This window comes from Protopterus annectens, chromosome 9.part0 (genome assembly GCF_019279795.1).
Source record: "Protopterus annectens isolate FY-2018-M chromosome 9.part0, PAN1.0, whole genome shotgun sequence".
In the NCBI taxonomy this organism is placed as follows: domain Eukaryota; kingdom Metazoa; phylum Chordata; order Ceratodontiformes; family Protopteridae; genus Protopterus; species Protopterus annectens.
In genome coordinates this window covers 1,037,285,719-1,037,291,718 of record NC_056743.1, presented here as the reverse complement: position 1 = coordinate 1,037,291,718, position 6,000 = coordinate 1,037,285,719, and the positions used below count along the sequence as shown (strand labels likewise).

General features: G+C 41.5%; 1 protein-coding gene across 1 annotated transcript in view; it reads left to right on the top strand.

Moving 5' to 3' along the window:
* The first annotated feature begins 3,210 nt into the window (after positions 1–3,210).
* Positions 3,211–6,000, top strand: part of LOC122811777 (keratin, type II cytoskeletal 6A-like) — a 268,176-nt gene continuing 265,386 nt past the window's right edge. Inside the window, exon 1 of the mRNA XM_044083837.1 lies at positions 3,211–3,334. The gene's annotated coding sequence lies outside the window, so the exon portion shown is untranslated. The remainder of the gene's footprint in view (positions 3,335–6,000) is intronic.

Below are 6,000 nucleotides of genomic sequence, written 5' to 3'. Positions count from 1 at the left end.
ATGTATATATAAAAAAGTCTGTCCTGTAACTCTCAACTGCACCTGATTTCTGTTTAATAATGAATGGCAAATCAACAGGGCCTTGATATTTAGGAAAATGGGGTATCCTTGCCTTGATATTTAAGGGAATGGTGTATCCTTCTCTTTCTTTATTAATTGAAATGACTCAGAGTAAGACTGACTGCACTAGAATGTTGAGCTGAAAATTATGGCAGCTTTTATATACTGCTCACTGAGTCCAAAAATTTCCATTCATGTTTTTAGTGACAAACTGCAGGGTGTACAGAGGTAAAGGTAAACTGTGTAGTGGTATGAGGGAGCAGACAATATTAAGTTAGTTTTTCTTCTTTCTTTTTTTTCTGAGTGTGATACTGGGCCAGATTCAGGAATGGCCAAATTCCATGCAGGAACAGTTTAGTCTCTCCTGCACACAATATGGCTGCCGTGCGATCCAGGATAGGGCTGTTTTCACATGCACGAGTGGCCCTATAATATTTCTGCACAGAATTCCATTCAGTATGCAAATCACCTCATTTGTTGGTGAAAACCATGCAAATTAGGTGATTTTGTTATCCAGCAAGCTGAACGGATTCCGTATAATAACATTGTCAGTGCAAAACAAAATGGAGGCATGTCAGCTCGTGAAAAGCATGTATTATGTAGAACAGACAAGCCAGTGGCCAAATATAAGGTCACTGGCATTAAAAGCAACATCAATTTTGTAAAAATAAAACTTTTATTTTTTTTTGCCGATCTCATCCGTTTAAGCTAAGGGCAGTGGCGTGCAAACACGGGGGTGCCAAAAGTAAAAAAAAAAAAAAAAAAAAAAAAAAAAGGGAAAAACTGCCATTTAACATAAATATGCATTCTGTCTTTATAATCAATGGCAGGCAGAATGTAAACAAGACAAGGGAGCACTGGTTGCCAAGGGGAAAAGGTGTGCTTTGGAACTTTAACTATGGCCCTGCACACTGGGGTATGCAAATGAAGGGACCTATACTGAATCATAGATTTCTTCCCACTGGAAGCCTGCACCTAATCATGCAGGAATAGGGAACCATGTAGGCAGGACAAGAGGATGACTTCATTAAGGGGTGTGTCATGCTTGATGTAAACTTATTGGAGCCCTGCGGCCTGTTTTTGCTCTTAGCTAAGCAGAGCTAAGGAGGTTGGGGTGTGTCTCACATTAGTGAGCACTGTTTCTCTGCCTAAACAGGTATCTGCACCATGCACCAGGTTTAAAAAAAAAAACAGGAAATAGCAGCTCAGTTCACATGTGAGCACTGGGGTATGCGCGGCGTGCCTCAGGGCTTAAATGGGAAGGCAATGGGAAGGGAAAACAGCAGTAGGAAGGCAATCAAGGAGAACTAGCACAGCTGGCCGGTGAAATGTATCTGAATCAGCCAATTACACAGGCAGCAGCCCAGACCAGCACACTACTATAAACTATGCAAACCCCTTTCACTCTAGTTTTTCACAGAAACTATACACCACCGGTGTACACAGATGGGGAAATTTTACCTGACAAAACTAACAAAATGACATGGGCTGCTGTCGCTTTCATACATCAATATGTGCAAGAGGCTGATGGTGGTGAGGATGTGAATGCTGACAACCATCCCACAGTGAGGAGGAGGAGAAGAGTGCACAGACCTAGGGTAACCTACCAGGGCCTACATGAGCTGGAGATAGTGGAGTGCTATAGGGTGGACAGGGACATTCTACAGCAAATTGTCGAGCTGTGCTGGCACCACCTGACACACAGAACCAACAGAGAGGAACCCATACCAGTGGATACCAAGATATGTGTAGGCTTAAGAATACTAGCCACAGGTATCTTCCAAAGGGCAACTTGGGATATCATGGGGATCTCACAGGCATCAGCATCCAGGGTACTCTACCAGCTCCTGGATGCCATGTCAGCACATTCTGGTGAACACATATATTTCCCCATCACCCGTGAGGCGTTGACCAGCAGTATATGTCTCTTCCACCAAATAGCAGAATACCCTTTGGTAGTGGGTGCTGTAGACTGCACGCACATACACATCAAAGCACCACCCATCGAGCAGGGTAGGGTCACATAAACTACAAGGGCTTCCCCTCCATTAACTGCCAGGTCGTGTGAGATGCCCAGGGCATTATCTTGAATGTGTGTGCTGGCAGCCCTGGAAGCTATCATGACTCCCACATCTGGCATATGACACAGATGCAGCAGTCATTTGCCAGTGGGGACATCTCATATGGCCACCTAGTGGGGGATGCTGGCTACACACTGGAGCCGTGGTTGATGACACCTCTCAGAAATGCACACACACCTGAACAAGAACTCCTTAATAAGGCACATGCACAAACCAGAATCATAATAGAGCATTGCCAAGGCCATCACAGGCACAGAGGGACTCGGAGGAGGAACCACCTGAGCCTGTCCATGTAGGCAGAAGGAGGCATGCCCAGTATGCCCAGGCCTTGGCAAAGAGGCAACGCATAGCACATACACTGGCACAGTAGGGAACCAGAGAATGACACCTCTCTCTGACTCGCACATACAGTAAAAGGGATACCAAACATGACACTATCAGCCCTCCAGCACCGTCCCCAATATTGGCCCAGCCCCAAGGTAAGTCACTCTTTCTATCATTTACTGAATGGAGTAGTATGTTCTGTTAGTTGTATCTATGGTATGAATGCAAGCATGCAAGGGAATCGGGTGGCTGTATGGGATGGCAGCAGATACTGGACACCTATATGGGCAGCATGAAATCCATAACAAATGCTGGTGTCAACACACTAGGCAGTACTAGACAAGGTGACAAATCCCACTGCAGTATACGTGGTGGCCCAAATAGGTTTCCATCAGACCTCCCAACCGTCCTGAATTACTCGGTATTTACTGAGTTTTGGGGTCCAAATGAAGGGGTGCCACGATTCCCAAGTGGCACCCCTTCATTTCTGATTTCTTTGCTTTTGTTTTTTTTTTATTTTTTAAATTTTCGCTCTGTCGGAGCTGATGTCATCACGTACGTGATGATGTCAGCTCCATCAGCACTACCAGCCAGTCGGAATTGAGCTCAAGGAGCTCATGTCATCATTTCCAGCTGGCTGCGAGCAGGTGGGAAGTGCTCAAACTGTTGCTGCCGAGAATGCTGGTTTTGAACTGTTGTTGCCGAGAATGCTGCTGGCTTTGCTGCTTCAGACAGAAACTGCTGACTATGGTGCTGCCTGCCATTTCAGACAGAGAATGCTGCTGAGAGGGACTTTGCTTCTGCTGTATTGTTGCTGCCGAGCCGAGAGAATAGGGACTTAATCTGCTGCCATTTCATATACTGACTAGGTAAGGAACAAAGGGTGTGTTTTTGATGAACTATAGAAATAATCCACTGCACGATGTTTGTTTGCTAACTGCTCATTAATTTATGAACTATTATATGAGTAATTAATGATTACTGAATTGTAAACTGAACATAATTCCTGGGTTTACTTCACTGCTGATTCCTGAGAAAAGAAACCAAGTGCAAGTGACAGAATAAAAAAAAAATCTGTCAAGTCAATAATTGTACTATTGTAGACATGCCATTGCTAGGTCTGTGTCTGATCTAAAGAAAAATATAGGTTTCATAGTTTTAAATATCTGTGCTCCAGCCCAAAGATCATGTTAAAGCATAGTCTCTAGATACAAATAGAATGTTACATATTCTGTTTTGTGTACTATCTTATTACTTACCAAATGCTTTTGTATTGTATCTGAACTTCATTTTGTACAGGTAAATCCATACATGGCTGATGGTAGTCATGGTACCTACTGTCTGCATAAGTCTTATTGTTAAAATTAGCTTGCTGGTTTACAGAGTCCTATAAAAATGTGCTTTCCCAAATAATCCTCCTTCAGACATAATTAGTAACAAAATTAACTCTATGATTTTTAGAGTGACAAGAGAGAGCTTGCTTTTTTGCACCATAGGAAGGCAGAATAGTTGTAAAGCAATTATTTTCTCTTTAGATTGGAAATAGGTGACATCAGTGAAAACCTGTTAGATGAACACCATTCAGTTAAAACTGAATGACCAAACTGCTTCATGTAAACTGTTTTTGCTTGTATGTATCATGGCTGTTTACATAGTTTAATAAACTCAAAGCTAGGGTAATGCAGGGGTGAGGGTATGTAGGAATAAGGTCTTTGACCCCATGCAAAAATAAAGAAATAAAAACTTTTATTTAAACTCTGGTCATTCAGATTCAAGACATAAGTATAAGGGTTTTCTTTGACTATTTGATACAGCTTCCAGATTCCCACCTGCAAGGTATAAATTGCAGAGGCAAGACAAAGGACCACTTAGGCAAAGGGCCACCCAGGAGTAAGCATGCAATTATCTTAGGCAATAAATGTGTTTCATAGGAAGGCAGCCCAAACTAACAAACTCCAAAGACTGTAAACTTACATTTTTTTCCAAAATGTTATTTTTGGCTAAATAGTGGGCTGTACAAAAGCAGTGCTGCTTTAAGAAGTTTCCACTGTAGCAAAGTTATAGCCCATCCAGTGGTAGGGTGGCATGAAGGTGCTGGTGACCTGATTTCAGTGATATATTACAACAGGAGTAGGTCAGGCATGGTAAGGGTTTATAGTCACATGAAAGGTATGTGCCAGGACTTGTGTACTGTGTCTACTGCAATTTGACTGCCACCTAAGAGAGAGACAGAGTTCATATACAACAACAGTCACTGGGGATGAACATGGAAGACATATACATCCTCCAGAATCTCTCATGCATGCCACTCTATGTTGCATTATCTAAGTGAAGGGATTATGAGATAGAAACAGACCATCTTAAGTTGATTGATTGACCTTGAAGTTACCATGCTCCCAAATAGCACCTTAAGAAAATTCTGGTTCCAGGATGGAGAAAATGTATTTCAGATATTATCTTTTTCTTTCATTTGCTTTGTTACTTTAGGCTGTGACTATGTTTAAACTCTGGCATATGTATTTTTTTTTCCTGTGGCAGGAAATGTGTTTAACCTTGTTCTAGTACTTAGCATGGCTAAGGGCTCATAATTATGTCAGTTAAAATAGCTAAGATAGTTATCTAATTTAAATAAATGTCGTCTTTAGGAGTTCTGTCTATACAACTGTCCTGATGTCTTTATTGTTTGAGTAATTTTTTTATACATTTTGTTTTATTTATACATTTCTAAGCTCTTGGGGCTGAGTATTTATTTATTTATTATCTGAACAAATACCATTTGGCACTATAGGTTGGCATAGCATACTACCAGTGTGTAGAGTGGTTGCAGTACTACTTTACTGGAAGAAGAATTCAATCTGCTTCCCCCGGAAACTGTGTGTGTGTGTGTGTGTGTGTGTGTGTGTGTGTGTGTGTGTGAGTCTGTGTGTGAAAATGCCCCCAATGTAATACACCTGGTGGCTAGAGGTATTTAGGCTCAAACCCTGTATAATGTAATACACCTGGTGGCTAAAGGTATTTAGGCTCAAACCCGGTAGCTTTCGCACAGGGTAAAAAGAGCCTAAAGTCCCCAGCCACCACCATTTCTCTGCTTTGCCCAGATTTTTTTTTTGTGCTAAGAGTTGACAGCTATGGTGACAACAGAATTTGTATTCCTCCATTATTGACTTTGTTGTTTGTCCAGTTTTTTTTTTGTGCTAAGAGGTTGAGAGCTATGGTGAGAACTGAATTCACTAAATGATAGCCATTAAGTTTCAGTCTTCCTATTGTTTGAACTGCTGATTTAGCATAGTGGTATGTTGCACTGACTATAGTGTTCTGGGTTCAAGACTTGCCAGTAACATGCATGGTGGTAATGAAACATTTTATTCTAGCAACTTTCCAAAATTTTGCAAGCAATGTTTAAAATGTGTTCTTGGGTTTTGATCTTTTGCCCCCCCCCCAAAAAAAAAAAAACTGAAATTGAAAATAAGTGTGAGAAGCTGTGCAAGATGCTTATGGCTTACACTACTGTTATTTTGTTTATAGCTTGGGTGTG